Below are 24387 nucleotides of genomic sequence, written 5' to 3' on the forward strand. Positions count from 1 at the left end.
TTTTTTTCATGCGGAACCATCACAAAAAATTAAAAATGAAGTTTTATGATTCATATTTCTAATACAAATGCTAAATCTCACATAGACAATTTATTTAAAACTATTTCAGCCTTGATAACATTTTTCGTTGATCTTCATTGATGCAATAATAAGAGAAATTGAATAATTTTAGATTGTTACGTTTTTAAGCAGATGTTTTACACAAATATTTATAATTTAACATAAATTGTTAGATTGATGGGAGCATTTATCTTTTTCTACTTGAACTTATAAATAATAAGTATAATCTAAAATCTAAGAAAAAAAACCTATTCCCTAAGTCATTTTCAAAATTCTACTCTAATTCTTATGAGAAAACTCTGAAATGTTAGTACCATACTGTATGGTAATAATATTTCAGGTAAAAAAAAATTTATTATAGTTGAACCAAATTAAAAATATTAAAACCATTGATTTCATAATTATTCCGTATATATGGTATCAGTTTACCGGAAATTTTGATTTTCAAAAATATAATTTTTATTACAACACATTTAGTGAAAAGCAAAAAACTGAAAAGCAAACTTAATTGAATAAATGGTTTTTAATGCCATACTCTGAGGTATCTGGATAAATTTACTAAATTTTACAACATTAACCAAATTTTATTATACATTATAAAAACTATATTTTATTGTTAAGTTTTCCAAAATTATTACCAAAACTCTTCAGTAAAAACTACCAAGCTTTTTGTTGTTCCCATAGAACTAGAAATAGATAAATTTTAATATACGATAAATTTGACCACACATTCATCTTCCCTGTACTTTTTTAAAAAAACGGTCATAAGGAATCTGAAAAAAGAAATTCGATTAATTTGTCAGAAACATAAAAATGAGCGAATTTTTTTTAATAACACAGTCTATTTCACTTTTTGAATGTATTTTCAAAAAGGCAACTATGCAGTTATGAAAAATCTATTATAATTTGATTCGTATTTTCAGAAAGGTAACGTAGATGAACAACGGTATCAAAATTGGAGGTAAATAAGAGAATCTGGTATTACATATTTCGTAATATAAATGGAATAAAACAATATGAATGTTTTAATGACTGCTCAATGCGAAAATTTTATTTTCATGGAATTTAAAATTTCACTGACGACTTTTAAATGGTCTGACATTTGAAAACAGATCTATAAGATAAAAAAAAATCGTTTTCGAAATTATTTGTTAAATAAAACTAATCACCAAAATCTGTGATAAAATATTTTTTAATATTGTTTACATTATAGTGTCAGAATTACATGGACAAACGGAGTTTTAAATTTCAAGGTAGAAAAGTTCTAAAAATCAGCAATGAAAGGATATACTGTACATACACTTTTTTTATATAATTTTCTTGTAGTAAGGAAAATAAGCTTCTCGTAAACAAATTAATTTTTATTTTCGTAAAATTTAGATACATTTAAATTGATTTTTTGTACCAATAAACGCATATTAATGTAAACGGAATGATGGAATCACTCCGTAAAAAAAGCTATGTATAAAGTAATATAATAAATATTTTCCCTCATATTAATAGCAAATTATGAAAGGATTGAAAGATGATCAGTTATAGCCTTCATTGTTCTTTACATCGTTTCAGGTCGATAGAGGATTAACACTCGATTAGGCCTTATCCGCCCCATTTATTTACCCAAACGTCAGCCAATGCATAATCTCCAGATGCAAAATCCCGGAATGCACGGCGTGGAGAGATTATCTCAGTTTTTCAGATTAGGAAAATTAATCCTGTGTTGGTCTTTGCAAATCCTAAAGTTAATCATTCCTCCCTGATTCCTGAAAGGGGTTTGCACGATAGCAGGGAACTTGTATCATACAAAAACTGTTTTTCTTTCTGTATAATATTTGTGGTAGAATTTTGAGTCTCCTCTTTCTTATTTTAGAATAAAAAAATGTTTATAAATTAAAAAAGCTCCAAAAGTTTTATCCATTTTTCTTTTCATTTTCTGGTACACCTCGAAGAAAGGAAAGGAAAGCGGAAAAGTAACTGTTCTATGCTTCTCTCTGTTTAATCCTTTAAGAGAACAACCGAAAAAGAGCGCATTGTAAAAAATTCCAGATCAAATTACGGTAAAATTCTACGAAACAAAAAAAAACAAATATGCCTGAAATTTTTTGCAGTAATATCTATTCTAAAATCTCTGAATCACAATAGCTAAATAATTATTACCGTTAAATGAACGGTATAGAATTTTACGGTGAAAATGAATTTTACGATAAAATAAATTTTACGGATCATGCACCCAGGGGGCCGATACTTTGATCCGGAATTTATAATGTAGTAAGGCAATAAAAAAATGTATACCTAGATGCACTATATATATGTAATATATGTTCTGATGCTTTTTCGAGATTCTTACTAAAGCTTATATCTTCATCAGGTATTTATTTACATTTTATATAACTCATAAATTACATATTTATTTTAATTACTCTTTATTTTTTTTATGTTTACGCATGCAGGACACGATTTATGTATTTATTTTTTAATGATAATTTCATCTAACTCAAATTATAAATTTTATTTAATCAAAAACTAGAAGGTATTTATCATTTTTATTTTAATGATCTTTATTATAGTTATTAGAGGATTTTTTTAACGGCATTTTTAGATTTTTTCTTGGCATCTTTTAAGAATTGTTAAGTCATCCACCTGGTTATCACATACGGGTTACTGGATTTGTAGACTTAGAGCAATGTTTTGCTTTTTTTCTATATTTCAAAAAAAATAAATAATGTTGCCAAGTAAAGAGATCATGTTATTTTTAGGGAAAAGAGGGGTAAGATCGGGTAGTTAAAATTCAAAGGCTTGTTGGAGCTAAACTGTTCGATTCATAAAATTTTTGATTTAATCAGGATATGCATTGATTAGTTACGTTCAATATATCACTCCTAAAAAGTCCTAGCTGCACTATTTTTTTTAGAATGATTTTTTTTTCTAGAAGAAAATCAGATCACCCCATTTCACCCCACTAAGGAATTAAGACCAAGTACACATGTAAACTCTATAATAAATTTAGAAGTGCTAGATTTTTAGTGAAAAAGTAGGAGACGTTTTTATTTTATGTTCCAATTCAAGAATATTATGTACGAAATTCACTTAAGTAGCTATTTTCTTCTTCCCTCAACTGCAGTTTTCAAGGGTTTCGAAAAAACACTTTCCATGATGCATCTCTTCTTATTATTTTTCTTTTATCATTCTTCTTATTATCTGCATGTATTTTTATTCTCCTTTTTTTCAGTAAGAAAATACATCATTACAATATTAACAATCAACAAAAGATTTGTGTGTATCGTCTTCATCGGAAGAAACATCATTCAAGAATTTAGATTTATTTTTTAGATTGATTTTTTTTTTTAGATTTCCTTTCTTGATCATTTAGTTTTAAGGTTTTCCTTTTTTGTTTTCTTCTATTATTCAATCTTCAGTGTTCTCTTTTTTTTTTCTTCTCATTCTCCTGATATTTTAAATCGGCTTCATGTGGTAAGGGTTGTACTCGGTCATACTCCCAACTTGTCGTACCCCGTCTAACTGCGAGAGCTGTGGTCAAAAAGAAATCGAACCACGCTACTACTGGACTCAATATTTATTGTTTGATAGGGTAGTTCTTAGTTAATATATAATAATTTAGACAGAAATTTTTTGTATCTCCAATAAATAAGGATAGTTTATAAACTAAGCATTATATTATTGACACTGAAACAAACTCAACCTTATAGACGTAACAACAAATTGACAATATGCCTGCTCTTTTTTATCTAGTAGAATATATTTTCGAGTCCGTCCTGCTAGAAAACAGAACTAATTTTGCCAGAATCGAAATATCTTGTTTTATCCTCCAGCACCCGTCCTTTCTCCATTTTACCATATGAGTTTTTTTTATTTTTAATATTTCTTCTGGTTTCTTATCAGGCATTCTTTAACAACTTACTCCAATTTATGGTAAAAATGGACCTCTGAATGAGATATTTCTCTGTGTTTTTCCGATGTTTTGATTCCAAGTTTAATTCTGTTGGGGTGGGGCCGATTTACTAAAAAATGAGAATTTTTCGTCAAACTTTTAACGGGCAATAAAATGATGAAAATGAATTTTAAATATAAAATTCCAACAAAAGCTGGTTCGACTCTCTTCTGATTATCTTAAATGTGCAGTGAGCAAAATGAAAAACGGACTACCCTGAAGAACTTTGGATGTAATGAACAGATCTTTACCTTCTAGGACTCAATCTTAATAGTTTGAGGAGGTGAAGTAATGGTGAGGAGGGAGTAAAAATGTTAAAAATTCAATTTCTCAGAAACTATTCATCCGATTTCGTATTTTGTATTTTACCATGTAAAATTACTTACTTGAAAATAATGTAAAAAAAATGTATAACTTACATTTTAAAATTTTTTGAACTATTATTAAATAAAATTATAAAAAACAATAATTATTAACGAATATTTACTTTTCTTATGGAATTGTCACACAAAACTATGGGGACCATTTTTCCGAGGATGTGGCTACCCCCAAGAAATCCTAATCCATTGAAAAAAAGGTATTAAAAAAGTTTGAGAGAAAGTACGTTTTTGTGTCTGATTTCGTAACCTATAAATATCGTGTGTGCTAATTAATTAGCATATTTGAGGTCCCCTCCTCATACCATTAAGATTGACTCCTAGAATGTGAAGATCCGATTATTAAATCAAAAGTTATTCAGGGATGACACATTTTTACTTTGCGCACTGAATATCTTTTGTTGTATCCAATTTAAATTACTAGATTATAAAAATGTATAAGCATTGTGCACAAACAATATCTGTAAAATTTGTTAAAAAAATAAATCTAATTATAATTGTTGGTATGAAATCATGAAATTAATTCATGAAACAATTTACTGATATACAAAAAAGATTGAATGATATGGAATGCGATTTCAAATTATATTAAATAACGTATTTAAAACTAATTATTTAAATTTATTTTAATAAAATTTATAAGCATTGGCAAATTGTGTGCTCAAACCAACAAATACTGCACGTCAGTAATTTATATGTCAGTATAAATTACTATGTCAGCATAAATAATATGTCAGTATAGATTTATATGTCAGTAATTTATCTATCTTTAATTCGCTTAAAATAGAAATGAAGTAAAATAAAAACTATTAAATAAATCATCTAAATAGAAATCGCAATTTTAAAGCACTGTTTATGTAATTTTAAAATGTTTTTTAAAATTACATAAGCAAAAGAATTCTTATTCTTGTGAATAAGATTTTTTTGTAGTTCTTATAAAACTATAGAAATTGTTCTAAAATTATTATAATCTTTAAACACTAGCAAAGCACTCCAGTGGCACAAACAACAAAACCCGAAACAATATTGAATATTGATTTATTTCTTTAAAAATAAAACCAAAAAACAAGAAATGGAAAGTCCTTTTATGCAAATGAGACACAATCATATTTATAAAATGAAAGATGTTTCGGTATAATATATTTTTCAGTTCTTATCTGATTTTTTTACTCTTTTGTCAACGCAAATAATGAGCTTCTCTTCTCCTTATGGAATTAAAAAGAGTTCAATGGTACTTTTCTGGCGAGAGATTAAAAAACAAAAACAAGGCTTAAGGAATGAACGAATATGAGATTTGGAGAATATTAAAATGAAAAAACAAAAGCTGCATGAAATTGGAATTCCCTAATGTGAAAAATATTTTTCGAAATTTTAAGTAGCTTAGAAAAAAGACAAAAAGATTAGAATAACTTTACTTTGAAGATTGGAATCTTTTAAAGAATATTTATAATCATCAATGAAATATTAAAGAGCTGGTTCATTTAACTGATTAAACAAACAAATAAAATATAGATCTCATCAAACTAGAAATATATTAATTAATGAAGAACAATAAATTGATTAAGTTATTTTTAATTAACAATACTTTTTGAAGAATAGCTTTCGGAAGAATTTTTATCGATAAGCGATATTTCATTCAACTCAAAGAGAAAAACGTTTCTGGTAAAATTGCTGTTCTATATAGTAATGACATTTCTGGTATAAAAATACCGTAATTCTGGTTAGTGAAATCAAACTATGCAATATTAGGTAATTTTTTCGTTTTCATGGCAACGGTATACCGGAATATCTGATTTTCAAAATCATAGTTTCTATTACCACACAGTTAGTAAAAAATAAAAAATTGAAAAGTAAATTTGACCGAAAAAATGTTTTTTATGCCATTCTCTAAGGTATCATGATAAAATTCCAAATTTTACGACAGTTATCAAATTTTATCACATATTGTAAAACGATATTTTATTCGCGATAGCAACGAACTATAGGGGGCGTTGTTGTATGAGACTAATACCTGCGATTTCTATATGAACAGTCATTCAGTTACTCTAGAGACGTGGTTAATGTAGCACGTAGCATTGCAACGTTCCTTCTTTATTGTGGCTAATTAAATTTAAAAAAGAAAAATGCTTGATCTTCTTTCTTATGCAAACGAAAACAAAATGGTATCTCTTTTTATTAGAGAAGGAATATCCAAAACACATCGGAAAAATATTTGTACATTAACAGAAAAAAATATGTATATTCTTATAAGAGTTAAAACCTAATGCCCGAGAAATAGTTTTACTAAATTTAATGATATAACATGAAAGGCCCATTTAAACTTTACATTCTATAGTTTTAAGAATCATATTACTTCAAAAATTAAAATGAACAAAAAGTATACATAAGCCTCATAATTTTATGAAATTTAATTTTGTAAACAAAGTTTTTTGACAACAATTTTTATCAAAAAATTTCAAGTTTCAATAAAAATCATTATTTAGAAACTAAGAAACGTAAAATAAAGAATGCTGACGAAACAAAAACAGAAAAACAATTCTTTTTGTCGCTATTTTTAGTGCTACAAAAATTCGTCTTTGGGATTTGCCAAAAACAAAACAAGATGCAATTTTATTTTTTCAGGAGGGAAATATTTTACCGAAAAAACGAAAATGTACCAATTCCCACAACATAAAACTTTATCTTGGTAAACGTACGTTTTGGAAATGTTATTTCATTTGGAATCTTATTTATCAGAGTTCATATGGCGATATGATTGTTTTGAATCTATGCTAAACTCTATATCGGCTCATTATCCACCGAAATCCGATTGACTATTTTGATTTTAAATAAAGTGTTTTATTTTATGAATTGTCGCAAAAATTTTAAGTGTAGATTGGCGGCACTTGAAAACCGCCAAATCTGTAGCGGCGGTGGCATTAATACGTAAGTACCGAATTTTTATTCCATACTTTTCTGAATCATATTACTTCAAGCATTGGAATATACAAGAAGTATACATAAACACATAATGTTATACCATTTAATTTTTCAAAAGTATTTTGAGAACAATTTTTATCAAAAAATTATAAACTAAAAAACGGAAAATAAAGAATTCTTAGGATAAAAAAAACGATTTTAAGAATTCTTAACATTGAAATAAAAACTTTCATATTGTTTCTTTTTTTATTATTCTTATAGTTCTTAATCAGACGTAAAAAACCATTCTGTAGAGAACCATCATCAAATGAAAAAAAAATATTTACAAGCAAATTTTTTATTGTAAAACTCATTGCACTTACCTGATTTATAATTCCCGGAGAATTCCAAAATGATAAGTTCCTTGTTTGAAAACTTGATTCTCAAATAATAGATACATAGTTTATCCCTTCATTACTTTTAGATAACATACTACATAGCAAAATTTTATAATACATATGAATTTGAAAATGTAGGTAAAAACAGAATAGCTGAATTCTAGTTGAACTTATTCTTTCAAAACTAAAAAATACTTACCAAGAAAACGATTAAAATTAATTAAGAATCAGCACAAATGGCACTATTTCAAGTAACTTGGATAATTTTTTATTGTTGTTTTCCGAATTATATGGATACAGAAATATATACTATTCTATAACGAAGAAGAATATGCTATAACTATTACAATTCTGTATGTTCTGAATTCATATTTATTCACTGGAATGACGAAAGCAATGTTGACTTCCCTTTAATTCGTAATGAATTGAAGACAGAAGAAATGCATTTTACCTTACTACACACATCTGTAACAGTATCCGGAATCGGAAGTCATCAGTTGCAAGTTTGTTGATAATAGAAATTAAAAATTATTGAGGAATTTTTCTTCAAATGTTTGGCGTGTTCTGTTCCTGAAAGATTTACTAATATTCTGGAGATTTTTTTCAAGTTCTTCGGCCTTTTCCTTAGGGAAATTTTGTTTCTTCTTTGCTGCTAAAAATGGCGTCTGATTCTGTCAATGATTTCGATGGAACTAAATGAAAACGTGATAAATTAATGTCTGATAATTACAGGTTTTCGCTAGACGGCGTACTCGAGCGTTGCGATCGCGAATTGTTAATTTCATCCAAATCATTACCAAAGCACTTCGATAAAAATTAGTGAGCTTATTGGTGTTCCCATAGAGCTAGAAACACGTAAAATTTTTACATATTCTCGTAGTTTTGATCATACTTTTTTCTTCAGTGAGTCGATAAAACCGTTTTCAATTAATGAAATTTAAAAAAAAAATTAAAACGAGTGTTACCAAATTGTTCTGAAAATATTGAAGGAAAATTTTCCACAAAATTCACTTCTTTTTTCTTATTATTACCATTAAGCAATATTGCTCCTAAATAGGGAATTTTCGGCAATTGGGATTGATATTTTAATCTTTCTTACCAAATTCAAAAGACTGTAAAAGCAAGACGATGGTAAGTATTACCGTGATTTCACATTCATGGGGAATAAGAATTATTAAAACTATCCAGCATTTACGTTACAAGAAGAAGAAAACAATAGAAGTCACCGATGCTTAGTCTCGTGATAAATTAATTTAAAGCTACGAACGTATGTAACTAAACGTATGTAAGAGCGCAATAGCAATCTTTATTACATAATGTCAACTGTTTACATAATATTTAAAACTTTTATGCACGAATAAGTAAATATTCCAGTAATTTGAAATTTTCGATTCCCTTCTTTCAGCTATTATATTTTTTAATTCACCCTGCTATTTCAAATAATAATTGCCAATCCAATTTGGATTTCTATTCTTTAATTGTTTACTGTCATTAAAAAATTTAATAGAAGATTAATATGGAAATAAATAATCCCAAGAAAGTAAAATTTAATAATGAAACTTTATCTGCCTTAATAGCTAAAAAAGGTGTGAAAAAGTTCACACGCTGCGAGCACTCAAAAATCGGCACCCATTCTCAAGACACGCCAGGCATGAATGAGTTAAAAAAAACAGATTCGATGGAGAAAATAAATTAAAAAATGAGAAAAAATTAGGAAACCTGTGATATTCAAAAGAGGCAAATCGCGAATCAGAGCAGAAAGCATTTCCAAGCTTGATCTATGGGGGGGGGGGAGGGGGCAAGCACATGCTGGCTGTTAACCAGGGAGTCAGGATTCATATTTATGAAGAAAAAAAATATTCCTGAACATTAAGATGCCCTTTCATGAATAATTATAGAAAATTTTTTTAATTTTATATAAATTAAGTTCACACATAAGATTGCAGCAATCTGCATCAATAGCTGGTTTATCGGCTACTATGGATAGTTTATCAGCAATAAATGTGTAGCAATAGATTTGATGACGGGCATATCTAACGAGGACCCTTAATATTCCCTGTTGTGACAAGATTGTATCGGAAAGGTATGTGGTAAACGCCGCAGCAATTTACTGAAACTGATATGATCTTTAAATCTAATTTATTAGCAAGTGTAAAAACAACTTTAAAAAAAACGATGATCAAAATATCGATTTGTTTGAAATATACTTAATGTATCCCAAAGAATGCCTTAATAGAACCTAAATTAAAAAACAAATATAGCTAAATAAACATACCATATTAAAAACGGAATCATGGTAGATTATTGAGACAGCAGTCTCTCATTGTGTCCCCTTATTGATATTTTCCCAAAAGAGCACTTGAGAATGACAGAGGTAGATAGATTGCTCTCAAAGAGGATTGCAGCTAGACACAGAGATTTTAATTAAATGTCCCCGCTACCTTTTTCTTTCTAATCACTACATATAAATTCATCAGAGGGCTCTGTCACTTGTTGAGAATACAGCATCGGACCTAAACCCGAGAATCATACTTTTGAAAATATGATCGGGTATTTTATACTGGAAATATATGACAGAAAGTGCCTTCGCTAAGCTAAGTCATGTTTTCAGTTTAAAAAATTAATGTAATGTCTTGCCTCTTTGAAAGGTTGGACATAATGCAGAATGTTCTGTGATAACCATTCCTTATTTTTGGATTCCTTAAAAATGTAAACGTATTCGAGTCCGCAAATAACTAGTTAAACGGATATATATATATATATATATATATATATATATATATATATATATATATATATATATATATATATATATATATATATATATATATATATATATATATATATATATATATATATATATATATATATATATATATATATATATATATATATATATGTAACATGCGAGACTACAGCCTCTCTGTTAGTACGCCAGATATCGCTCTCTTTAACGAAAAGCAACGAACTTTCTCGATGTAAATGAAGAGTTAGTGAGTTGATGTGTAGTTTCTAAGTGAAACTGGTTGTTTTTAGGTAAAACCTGAAACCTGTGTGGTTCGAACCTAAGTGGTTAGAGTCTATGTGACTCATATTATTATTGAGGAATAAATATTATTGTTATTGTTATTGATCATATGGTTGATTGAATTAGTTGATGATAACCAACATCATCGCATTATGGTGTAGTTTGAAGTAACTCGGCATATATACCTGACATATATATATATATATATATATATATATATATATATATATATATATATATATATATATATATATATATATATATATATATATAAATCGTCGTTGAACAGCTGATCCAATTTTAATGCGTAAATCGCAACCACTACTTATTAACTTAAAGTAGCAATGTTTTTTTTTTCCTATGAAACAAAATTTTCGATCAAAAGATTTTTTTTTTCTATTTTAATTCAAAGACAGCTATTTTATTTCTTTCAGAACACTTTTGGATAGACAGCTGTGGCTTTTTATTGACAAGGCACTTTTCAAAAACTAGCAAACTCTCAATATTTTGACATTTCTCTTTTTTTATTTTTTATACCTTACTGATTTTTATGTTTCATTTTATGTTTCTCAAAAATTTTATTTTTACCTAATATCATTTTTTTTAAATATATAATTTTTTAGTCACTATTAATAACATCCACATTTCTTAAAGTGCTAAAAATTATCCAGAGGAAACTAAATTTATGATTATTCAGTAAAAAATTTAAATCTTTATTTTTTCCCGTAAATATTTTTCTATGCTAATTAATAAAGAGTTTTAAAATGTATCTAATTTCAAATTTATTCATATTAAGAAACAAAAATAAAAGTTGTATTCTATTTGTTTAACATATGTAAAACCAAATGTGTTTTTTCTCATCTCATATCATAAATAACTGTATTGGAGTATAAAAAACTTTTAAATTGTTTTCTTATAATGAGCTTTCCGTTGTCGAAGAATAAGAAAAAGAAATCATTAAAAAATTTATCAACTTATTAAAAATCAATCCCAATGAGAAAGGTGAAAAGTAATATGCATAATAAATAGAGATATTAAATTTATAACATCCATTCATCAAATTTACCTGAATTAATCTTGATCGATTTTTACTTTTTCCATTAAAGGACTTAAATCCTCATATCTTGGCTTTTAAATGAAAATTTATGAAACACGCAATAGGCTCATTTGTATCTGTCTTTCGAAAGGAGAACATCTGCTTTGTTTTAACTTTAATGTAGGGTGGATGTAGTTTATATGGGTTGTTACTGAAATTATGCTTCATAAAGCATTAGTGTGTTTGATTTTTGGAATCATAGGGTTTACTCTCAAGAATGATGCAGAATTTTTAGTACATTTATGAGTTGAAATTTTATTGAATACTGAATGTATTTTGAGTTGAATGTATAATGTGATAATTGAATTCAATGAATGATTGAATTGAAGTTGCAGTATATTTATCATTTTAATTAACATAAGTAATGGCACCCAACGCTCTTTACGTTCTGCTAAAAAAATTATAAATATACATGAAATTTATTTTCTTAATTTAATCTGCACGAGTTTAAATTAAGTGCCTCAATGATCTCCCACATTTTTGTGTCAAACCCAGTTTACCGCAATATTTTATCAGTTTATAGAACATAACCTGATAGAACAAAAGGGACATTAGATCTAATGATTGGATTTGAACTCTTTGGGACGCAATCTTAGAGAGCTTACTATTTATGTTAATTTTTTTGAAACTGACGATAGTTCAAGTTATGATTTCAAATTCTGAAACAAATTTTCCTCGAATAAAAAAAACTTAATTGCATGATACAATAATTTTTACTTCATATAAAGTAATCTAATTTCAAACTACAAAAATATAGCGAAATCAATCAAATGGTTAATGAATAATAATGAGTTCAATAGTTTTTACTTCATATAAAACAATGGAATTTCATGTTACAAGATACAAAATTATAAAGAAATCAATCAAAATTTTAATAAATGACAAAGTTTTAAGTTTTATTTCTGAAGAACAATTTTGTTTTCTAATCATGAATAATCTAAACTAGTCATTGTATGAACACGCCTCTAATCTAAACTTCTGGTCTCTAAATTATACTTGTATGCCTGAAATATAAATTTTTAAGACCAAATTTTGAATTCGAAATAAAATTTTTGTTTGCCCAAACAAAGATGCATCATTGCATGGTTAAGGGTTTTTTTTAACATTTAGAGCAATTTATTTTATTTGTGCCATTTAAAAAACAAGTGATGGATGCTTCTATTAAGTATAACTAAGACATACAATGTGATGATTTGAGAATGCCCAGCATACGGAAATATACACCGAAATCCATAATAAAAATAAAAACAACTGTTTGTTTATTTTGTTGCTTAAAACTAAATATAAAAAACCAACTTCAACATGAATTTATGTACTAGTATGTACTTCCAGATTCTAAAATATTTAAGAATGTTTTGAAGATGAATTTCTAAACCCTAAAATATACTAATAAAAAATACTAGAACTAATTTTTGATTTTTCACCACACAGACAAAATTTTTGTAATGCTTTTACTGTAATAAGGTGTTAATTTTTATTTACCTTAAAAATCCATATTGTTTGATAAAATCTTAAACTTTTAAATAAATTTATTTCATTTGCGTCATCAGAAACACAAATCTTGTTCTTGACAAGTATTCTAAATATCTAGAATAAAATGGTGATCTAAGAGTGCCTTGTATATAGAAATATTTGATTTATATCTTGATCCCGTTTTCATCTCTTCCCGTTGACAACAGCACTGGGATCTTCAAACACAAAATAACATCAAGCCTGATCTGGACTCTTTACCTGTATTGCATCTTTGTAATGCAGACGCAAAGCTTACTCGTCCCAAAATCGGCCATCTTCATTTGTTGTTCAGAAAACCTCCTCCCAAATGTAACGTTTTACTTACGCTTCGTCACATTTTAACCATTTCTCCCTATTTTAACCAACATCGTCTTACCTTTTTAAAAACCACTATTTTGTGTATGAAGGATTTGTTAGGTAAAATTCATCATCCTAACATTTTCTCATTTCTGTGAGCTACTGGCATTCAAAATTTTTTTTATTTTATCTGATTTCTCTCACTATCATTTATTCCCAATGTACCGTTTCATCTATTTCGTGAATTTTATGCAATTACGCCTTTTATAGGACTTTTAAACAGATTTGTCTCGCTATTATCCGTTTTATTGCTTTCCCGTATTTTCTAAAGATAAAATCATAGCATACATTTTACCTTTTGATCTGCATTAACGTATTGTCTGCAGCATCATATCCTCCTTTAGTTCTTATGCCATTAAATTCTGCATTCAACTCAACTCAATTTGATCCATTTTTCAAACACATTTTTGCCCTTGGAGCTATAAGCAGCTTTATGAATCCAAATTTAAAATAAAAGGAGCACAATTGAGAACGTGAGCTTCTGGACTCCAAACTAGACTTAAAGGCTTAAATATGAACTTTTAAATTTTAAATATACCAACATAAAATTCTAAATCCAATTTCGGATTTTATCTGGCAATATTTATTTTATTCATTTTTTTTAAATGCTTTTAAATTGGTATTTATTTTGATTTACCAAATACAGATTCTTCAAAGTATGACAAAATATTTTACTTTCAGATAAATTCATAGTATTTGTATAAACTAAAAGACAAATTCTGCTTTTCACAAGAAGTGTTTTAAAAGCAAACATTAAAACAAATTTGAGAATCCCTTGCATACGGAAATATTTAGATCCTCGTATCCTATTGTACTTTTACTTTCAACGATACAAAACAAAGAACAGCCGGATTTGTTTATTTTGTTACCCAAAACCTAAAAGCAAAAGGGTGCACACAATCTGAAGAAATGTAGGACATAACGATACATAATATATGTATATGGAAATGTATTCGGGAAGAAAATGGGTAAAAATCTTTCGTCCCGTTTATTTTGGGATTCCCAAATGCGTTGGCTGAGCGTAAACAAATCTTCTCAATTTGAGATGCATTTACATTGAGATATTCCTCTGTCACCGAATTTCTTTTTCGAGATTTTTCCTAATCTTTGACAATCGATTCGATGCACGTTCCAAAAAACGTGACCCTAAGACCGCGCGCCGCTACTGTGTTTCCTTTTAAACGGTTTGCCGAAAAACCGTCAGCACTAAATGTCTGGAAAAGGTATATTTTTTATTATGTAAACAAATCGAATGCATTCTATAAATCCAAACGTGTCGTTTTTAAATAATATTTTTTAATCAAATTGCATTCCTATGAAATAAAGTGTCAGCACTAAATATTGTGAAAAGTTATATTTTTTATTATTTAAACAAATCGAATATATTCTATAAATCCAAATGTGTCATTTCTAAATAATATATTTTAATCAAATTGCATTCCTATGAAATAAAGAGTCAACGCTAAATATTGGGAAAAGGTATATTTTTTATTATTTAAACAAATCGAATATATTCTATAAATCCAAATGTGTCATTTCTAAATAATATATTTTAATCAAATTGTATTCCTATGAAATAAAGAGTCAACACTAAATATTGGGAAAAGGTATATTTTTTATTATTTAAACAAATCGAATATATTCTATATATCCAAATGTGTCATTTCTAAATAATATATTTTAATCAAATTGCATTCCTATGAAATAAAGAGTCAACACTAAGTATTGGGAAAAGGTATATTTTTTATTATTTAAACAAATCGAATGTATTCTATAAATCCAAACGTTATGTTTCTAAATAATATATTTTAATCAAATTGCATTCCAATGAAATAAAGAGTCAACACTAAATATTGGGAAAAGGTATATTTTTTTATTATTTAAACAAATCGAATATATTCTATAAATCCAAACGTTATGTTTCTAAATAATATATTTTAATCAAATTGCATTCCTATGAAATAAAGAGTCAACACTAAGTATTGGGAAAAGGTATATTTTTTATTATTTAAACAAATCGAATGTATTCTATAAATCCAAACGTTATGTTTCTAAATAATATATTTTAATCAAATTGCATTCCTATGAAATAAAGAGTCAACACTAAATATTGGGAAAAGGTATATTTTTTTATTATTTAAACAAATCGAATATATTCTATAAATCCAAACGTTATGTTTCTAAATAATATATTTTAATCAAATTGCATTCCTATGAAATAAAGAGTCAACACTAAGTATTGGGAAAAGGTATATTTTTTATTATTTAAACAAATCGAATGTATTCTATAAATCCAAACGTTATGTTTCTAAATAATATATTTTAATCAAATTGCATTCCTATGAAATAAAGAGTCAACACTAAATATTGGGAAAAGGTATATTTTTTTATTATTTAAACAAATCGAATATATTCTATAAATCCAAACGTTATGTTTCTAAATAATATATTTTAATCAAATTGCATTCCTATGAAATAAAGAGTCAACACTAAGTATTGGGAAAAGGTATATTTTTTATTATTTAAACAAATCGAATGTATTCTATAAATCCAAACGTTATGTTTCTAAATAATATATTTTAATCAAATTGCATTCCTATGAAATAAAGAGTCAACACTAAATATTGGGAAAATGTATATTTTTTTATTATTTAAACAAATCGGATATATTTTATAAAAACAAACGTTATGTTTGTAAATAATATTTTTTAATGAAATAGTATTCCTTTTGAACAAAGTTTGGAAAAAGTATGTTTTTATTGTATAAACAAATTGAATGTATTCTAAAAAATCTAAACATGTCGTTTCTAAATAATATATTTTAATCAAATTGCATTCCTTTAGAATAAAGTACCAGCACTAAATAAGAGAAAAGGTATATTTTAATTATATGAACAAATCGAATGTTTTCTATAAATACAAACGTGTCGTTTCTAAATATTATATTTTTATCTAATCATATTTTTATGGAATAAAATGTTATTAATTAAGGAAAATTTTAATAAACCCTACACTTTATATTATATAATCCCAATAAACTGAAGTGAAAAGATATTACTTAAAAACTTCATTCGCGTCAAAAACATACAAATCGGAAATGGCAGTCGACAGGTTACAAGCGCTTTTTGTTCTCTCCCGACTACTGCGGTTTTTCTAGTTTTGTTTTTATCCTTTATTTTTTCATTTTTCGTTGGGAACTTCACATTTTATATTTCAAATCAATTTTGTTTCTTCTCAATCACGTCTGTCAAATCTTGAAAATGGGTGTCTGTTTTTGAAATAGATGGACGGTTATTTTTGATTGCATGTTTCTGAAGCGAATGAAGTTTTTAAACAAGAAAAACCTTATTAATAGTATGGCTGGGCACAATATATCGACGGAAAATAATAATGTTTCACTACATCGCTTATGGGCTGCAATAGTGGCACAACTAAAAAAACACGTGTTTTGGACTAAGAACAGGTGTAAATATGAAAATACACATTCTTTCAGCAGCAATACTTGCACAACTCATAATTCAACATAAACGTAATCTTCGTTTAAGCCAGAGGTCGCCAAAGTGGTCTATATAGACCCCCAGGGGTCTATTTAACATAAGCGGGGGTCGATCTGAGCCAGGGGGTCGAATGGGGGTCGATCCTAACCGGAAGGGTCGATTGGTCGAAGGATTATCAGTATTTTTCAGATATGTGACAATTAGAAATAAAAGAAGAAGACTTGGAAATATATACAGGTAATCTTCAAAAATTGAGCGACGATTTTAAACTGCATTTTGTTGATTTGGAAAACATTGACATCCCTGATTGGATTATTGTGCCATTGTCTGCTCAAATTGAAAACGTGGGCATCAACCTGCAAGATGAGCTTGCTGAATTATTATGGGGATTTGAAGCAAAGACGCTTTTTAAAAATTTAACAATAAGCAAATTTTGGACAAATATAAATATAATGCAAAAATATGTACAACTTTACGAAATAGCTCAGCCATTTATGATAGCATTTCCAAGTTCCTATACGGTTGAAGCTGGTTTCAGTCACGTAAATTCAATCTTAACTAAGAACAGAAATAAATTAAATGTGGAGTTTCGAGGGGATTTAAGATTAAAAATGACCAATTTTGAACTCAATATAACGAACCTTGCAAAAAAAAAAAAAAAAAAAAAAAAACACCAGACACACTCATGTCATTGATTAAGAAGCAATAAATCCGTAGTTACTTTACTTATTATTTCTACTTACTTATAATTACTTATTATTTCATAAATATTAAGATATTAAATTTCAACATTAATATATTTTTCATAAAACTATTGTTACACTATGTACTATTACTTTAATAAATGTTCAAAATCATAAAATAAATGTACAGACACAGTATCTAATAGAGTTTTATTTTAATTAACAGAAAATTACTTTTATGGGGGTCGATGGAGATTTCGAAAAATTATGTAGGGGTCGACGATCAAAAAAGTTTGGCAACCTCTGGTTTAAGCAAACTAAAGCATTTCTTATGCATTTTCCTTGGCAATGAAAACTTTAAACCTACTTATTTGAAAACATGATTTTTTGAGTTGTGCCGCTATTGCAGCCCATGAGCGATATAGTGTGATATTTTCGCAATATAACTAATTCACATGGTTCATTATTTTCGTTGCTTAAAGAAAAAATTTAAAAACTCGCGGAATATCGTATTTGCTTTTTTTTTATAAACAAGTTAGAGTGTGATATCTTGATTACATCCAACACGTGATGTTATCGTTTTCAGTATTGATCGTTGCTGATAATGATAGCGAAATTATCGTATTCAATTACTATTGTTGTGGTTAAAGATTATATTTTAGGTATTTTTCACAAAACATGATATTCGTGAATGTATCGGAGAGTTATCGCGATGATTAAAAGGAATTTATGTTTCAAAATACGTTGATAAACCCTGCTTTAACAAATCTTGAAAAAACATCGTATAAAATTTTATTTTAGTGCGTATGTTCCGTATTTCTTTCATGTTATTAAAACTTTCGAATATATCACCTTAGCAAACATTTATTTTTAACAACAATGAACTTTTAGAAAGCTATGGTTATACTAAATTTGGACTATAAATTAATGTATATTCCTAAAACGTTGCAAATACGGTTCTTGGGAACTTAAATTCCATCAAAAATACCATTTTGTCTTAAATATGGTTTTGAAATATCATTTTGTACATTTCCATTTTGTTTAAAAATGATATACTTCTGGGATTTTTAAACTACTTCTGGGGTATTGTTTTTTTATGTATTTATTCTTTTTATGAACGTCATTAAACAGTCGACCCAATTCTGAGTTTACGACTACCAATATTCAGTTTCGTAACCTTGTAAGTTTGAAACCAAACCAAAAGACAAGGGAACTCCTGGATCAAGCGTTGGGAGAAATTAGCCTTCGAGGAAGACTTTTTGATGGAACTAAACCGCATTTGCGTTACAAAGGGAACTAAACCGCACATCCAACGACATAGAGATTCTAATTTATGACCCGTCTACCACTGAGGATATTTTACAGCAGCATTTAGCCGGGAGAAGAACTCGTTAGCCGGGAGAAGAACTCGTATCAGCAATCAAGAGCTGGAATTCGAACCAGAGAACCTCACTGTACAGTGAACTCTTGGGATGCTATTTGCAAGTTTCGCCTTAGCAATCTATATATATATTTCTCTTACACGGCACCAAAAAAAAGCCTCATTACAACTCCCCGAATGGCAACGTTAGAAAATCGGCCAATGATTGCTGCTAAAAATGTCACATGGCAGATGTCACATGAGGTGGCTCAACATATAGCGCTTTTAAAAACGGAAACAATAACCAGAGTGAGCATTATCAGGTTGTTCAATTCAGTTTCATGCCCTAAAAACATGATAATACTTAATTTAAACTCAATTAGGAATTAATTAGGCTGGCTATCTCCATGACTATAAATAAGTCACAAGATCAGACTTTTGAGAAAATCAGTTTTTGACTAAACAAGTTTTCAGTCATGGGAAACTTTATGTTGGCCTGTCAAGAGTTAAGTCATTTGACAGCCTTTCAGTAATTGCTCCAAGATGCCAAATCTATAATTGTGTTTTCAAAGAAATTCTTAATGCTTAGTGTTAATTTCTTAGAGCTTGGCAGAAAAAAAAATGTTTTTTGGAAAAAATTTAATTGAAACTTCTATTGGCAGTATGCAAGGGGAACTGCCAAAATCAAAACTCCCCGATTAGAAATGCAGCATGGCGACCTCCAAGTGGTATTTCTCGGGTAATGCTAACAGCCATGCATTTTAATTTATTGTATGTAAAACATCCTTATTTTGTTCTAAAATATTATGTACTTTATCACAAATGTTAATTAATATAGAAATTGATTTCAATAATGCTGATCACCAAAAAATATTTCATTTGGCGATAAAACAAATTTTTGTGTTCTTGAAAATGAAAAACTTTTTGAGGGTTATTATCTCACAAGGAAAAGTTAGGGTTTCAAGTTGATATTTTTAAATAATAAAAATTTTTTCTAAAACTTCCATAATTTCTAGCATTAACTAATTTATTATATACATTTAGTTGAGTTTAGGTGAGTAACTGCAATATTTGATAATTTATTTTGCTAATATGTTTCTCATTTAGCTAATGTTTTGATTTTTTCACCATGTACAATCTAAATAGCTAATATACTTTTTTAAAAGCCAATAAGAACAGTGATAGAATTCTTCTACATAAGTACAATACTATGTCTTTGATGATAAAATACTATGTCTTTGATGATAATATACTATGTCTTTGTGCTAGAACATTGTGTTCATTGGCGAGCGAGCGCAGTGAGCCATGGTTCACGGCGTGAACCACATAGGATTGCGTAGCAATTCTCGGGGGTTGGCGAGCGTCAGCGAGCAGGGGGCGGAGCCTCCTAGTATTTAAAAAAATGTTTTAAATCCAACGAAAATATTTCAGAAATATTCCTATAGTATTTGTATAAGAAAAAATAATTTTAATATTGCAGGAATTAATGTGTATTAATTGTTAATTAACTGCCAACTAAAACTACCATTAATTAAACTAAGAAACTGTTAATTAAAACTATTCACACTCGCTGCAACTAGCATTTCCACTCGCACTAAAACTGCTGTTAAAACTACTACTCGCACTTAAAACTACTCATAACTGCTTAGTTAAAAGTTAAATATATACAACAAGGTATTACCTCATATTACTGTGAGGTATTAAACATACTTAAACAACCCTTCATCACTTATATGTTAGTTGTATAATGTGTTGCATTGGTTCATTTCTCTAACTGAACTATTCCCATTAGCTCATTTTTAAATAAATGCAAATAAGTATCCATCCAGTATCCACACTAAATAAGTATCCACACAGTTTTCTACGTGCTAAATTAGGTAAAATTTGGTATCGCTGCAACAGTTAAGTTCTACGCCCAAAGTGTAAATCTTCTTTTTAAATTAAATAAAAAACTTAACAATGTACACCTTTAAAATTTATTTTAATCTGATCAACAGATTCTTTGTTCAATTTTTTTTCCCTAGACAAGAATAAAAAAAAAGAGGAGAAATAATGTAATAGAATTCATTTGATAATGTTTCTTTCCCGTCAGATTTCATTTCTTAAATAAAGACTAATGGCGAAATTAAAGATGACGGTGAAATGTAAGAAGTGTAAAAGGTGCTTTATAGCTTTAGCTTCTGCTTTATCTGAAAATACCGTGGGGAAATAAAAGCCAAAAGAGAAAATTGTGGGTTTAAAAAAGTTAGATAAAATTATATGCAATAAAGAAGAGCTTTAAAAAATCTACTCAAAAATTGTAGTTTTCAAGCTCTGAAAATTATTATGATACTTCAAAGTATAGAAATGCAAAAAGTGTATTACATAGAAAAATGACAAGAAATTACTTAAAAAAATATGTTTATAAAAAGTTACAAAAAAAAATAACTGTAGAAGAGTTAAAATATAATTCTGCCTAATATTATATTAAAATGAGTTTTTTGGGAGCATTTTTTTCGAAAATATAGAATATGGCGATTATTTTCGTATTCTGTATACGTTAATAATTAAAGAGGGTGTACTTTTTGTAATAATTCCATGTAAACTATTTCTATTTAAACTCTCTTATGCAACTTCCTACCTTTTTTCTTTATAGTATCGTCCAAAAAATATTAATATTTGCTATATTGATCTTATAATGATAATTTTGGCAGCACTACATATTTTTGAAAATATTTTTTATTCGTGCTTGTAGACATTTTTCTAAATAGTATCTTGCACATTTTGAATAAGTTGCATTGAAGTTTTAAGATAATTAAAAAAAATTAAGTACTACACTTGCATAAATTTCTGTATTCCTTAACGAAATAGTGAGCATAAGATGTATTCATTCAAAGATAGAAATTTTACTGTTACAAATAAATGAGTCTTTCTCTAATGTCCACTGTTTAGTTATTTTTTTAAATTATTTTTTGAAGAACTACTTTTTTTAAATGTGATATATCGATGCTTTAATATATGAGGCAATTAAACACACAAAATTTATTGTGATCTACAATACCATATATATACCCTATATACAATGAATTAAGACGTTTGATTGTATCTGCACCTGAAGTAAAGTAACCAGGTCTGGCAATAAAATAAAATATATTGCTTTGTTTCTAAGCCATTTTCAAACAACTTTTTAAGCAATTTATACAATTTAATAATAACTATTATATAAAATTTTTAACGATGACTATATTCGCGCATGAATTACGAGTGCAAGTAAATTTCAGTCATTAAGTAAACACACTTTACTCAACCCAGAACTTCTAACCGGACCATGAAATTTGCATTGAAAATAGACAATAAATTTAACTTAATTAGACAAGTGGGGCTGAAAACTTTGACAAAAATGGAAGGTGACAATTCAAACAAAAGCGTTCGCATTTAAAACTTTTTCTCAACCATAAAATTGAGACTCCTTTGAAAGGTGGGGGTAAATTTTTACAAAAAAATTCTTCTCTTTCAAATGTTGAACATTCAAGAGAATGTGCTTTTGATGAGTTGTTATGCAGAAAATTCTTTAGTGGTCATTAGCGAGAGAAATAAAGAAAAAAACGAAAGACTTGTTTACTTTTCATTTTGCGCTTCGCTTAAAACCCTTATTTGAATAATGGTGTTAATTCAGTCATTTGAAAGTAACGGAAAAATAAGAACAATTGCAAAGCTCCAGTCGCTGAAGTTCGCTTTTGAGAAAAATAAAAACCGTAATTAGCAGTCTATTCAGTTGATTGACCAAAACTAACAATTAGGAATTAAAGAAAAATTAAGTTATTTTGTTGGATGTGCACTAGAGAATTAAGAACTGAAACTTACTTTTAAATCAACTTAGAAGAATAAAAGCACAAATGAAGAAACAAGGCAGAACTAGATTTAAGTAGCTTAAGCAAGTTTTAAAGGAAATGTAAATTTTATGAGGAATGTATATTTTTAGGAGTTTTTGAAAATTTTTTATTAAAAGTACTGTTAGAAAATTTCCAATAGGTTTGAATCTAAGCTAGTAGAATCACCAATAATTTATTTAAAAGCTTGATTAGTAGAACACCGAAGTCAAGCATCACTTGCTATGGTCAGTCAGCAGGTGGGTAACCATTTCGATCAGCTAGTGTTGGGACCGAGGGTGCGCAGTATCGTCCCTCGTTAAACTGATCTACCATAAAGTGACCGACTTCGCGCTTTTAAAATAAATCAAAGACAGCATTGCTTTTAGTGCAATCTGACTGCAATATGAGGTTATAAATCTCTTTCAGAGATGGCACATTAAACCAACATATTTTAAGATGTTTGGCTTCAAAATTCCAGCATCAATTTTTCTCCTTTGAAATAACAAGGAGAAACGGAAGGCTGAAATATCTCCCCGTTCGTCCTACAGTCACATGGTTTCAATATGAGGACAAACCTTATAGTGATGCATGCGCTCTATTATATTTTATCTCTTTTATATTATATTCTGAACATTAATAGTCGTGATCTCAATAATGGATTGGCAACTCTGTTAAATTAAGAAGAGAATAGATTTCATTTTAAATTTTTAATATTTGCCCCTATCACTTAAGTTTTTGAATTAGAGTAAGTTGCATAAAAAGTTTGAAGAAAGTTTGATTAATGAAGTGTTTTTTTTAGAATATGTGAAAAAGTTCGATGGATCAATTGTTTTACTAAAAGCCGAAGATGTAAATACAGCCATAATAAAAATAGCTTATTGAGGTACGTATATAGTTTATTTTAATTATTTATTTATTAATAATTAATGTTTGTTTGCAGCAAGTACGCAAGTTTTTATCTCCCATATACAAAAAGCATTATCTGTATCCAAGCACACTTAATTTATTTTCTATACTGAATTCGATAGAACAATGAAACTTCACTCATTGTTTAATATATTCTTTTGTTTCAATTTTTTTTCAATAAACACTGGATCTCAGCTGTCGCCAAGTTGTGGAAGAAGTCTTATAAGAGTCTAAAGGAGTCCATAGAAAAGGAGGGGGGGATATCTAAATTGAGAGGGTGGTTCATAATTGCCGAAGTACCTTGCAGGGATTTCAGAGGGTAGGACATATTTGTTCGTCGAGCCAAGTAATTACTAAAGGAGGGTTTCCTCATTTTGCCCCGGGATAATATCGCAAATGGAGCTTAAGAAGAAACTAA

At 28.2% G+C, this 24387-nt stretch overlaps 1 long non-coding RNA gene across 1 annotated transcript in view; it reads left to right on the top strand.

The window, feature by feature from the left end:
• Positions 1 to 23946, top strand: part of LOC147808217 (uncharacterized) — a 313005-nt gene extending 289059 nt beyond the window's left edge. The window contains exon 3 of the long non-coding RNA XR_015434792.1: positions 23863 to 23946. This is a non-coding gene — a long non-coding RNA (uncharacterized LOC147808217). The remainder of the gene's footprint in view (positions 1 to 23862) is intronic.
• The last annotated feature ends 441 nt before the right edge of the window (positions 23947 to 24387 follow it).

Source organism: Parasteatoda tepidariorum, chromosome 6, assembly GCF_982258835.1.
Source record: "Parasteatoda tepidariorum strain Cologne lab strain chromosome 6, Ptep-v5.0, whole genome shotgun sequence".
NCBI classification, from domain to species: Eukaryota; Metazoa; Arthropoda; class Arachnida; order Araneae; family Theridiidae; genus Parasteatoda; species Parasteatoda tepidariorum.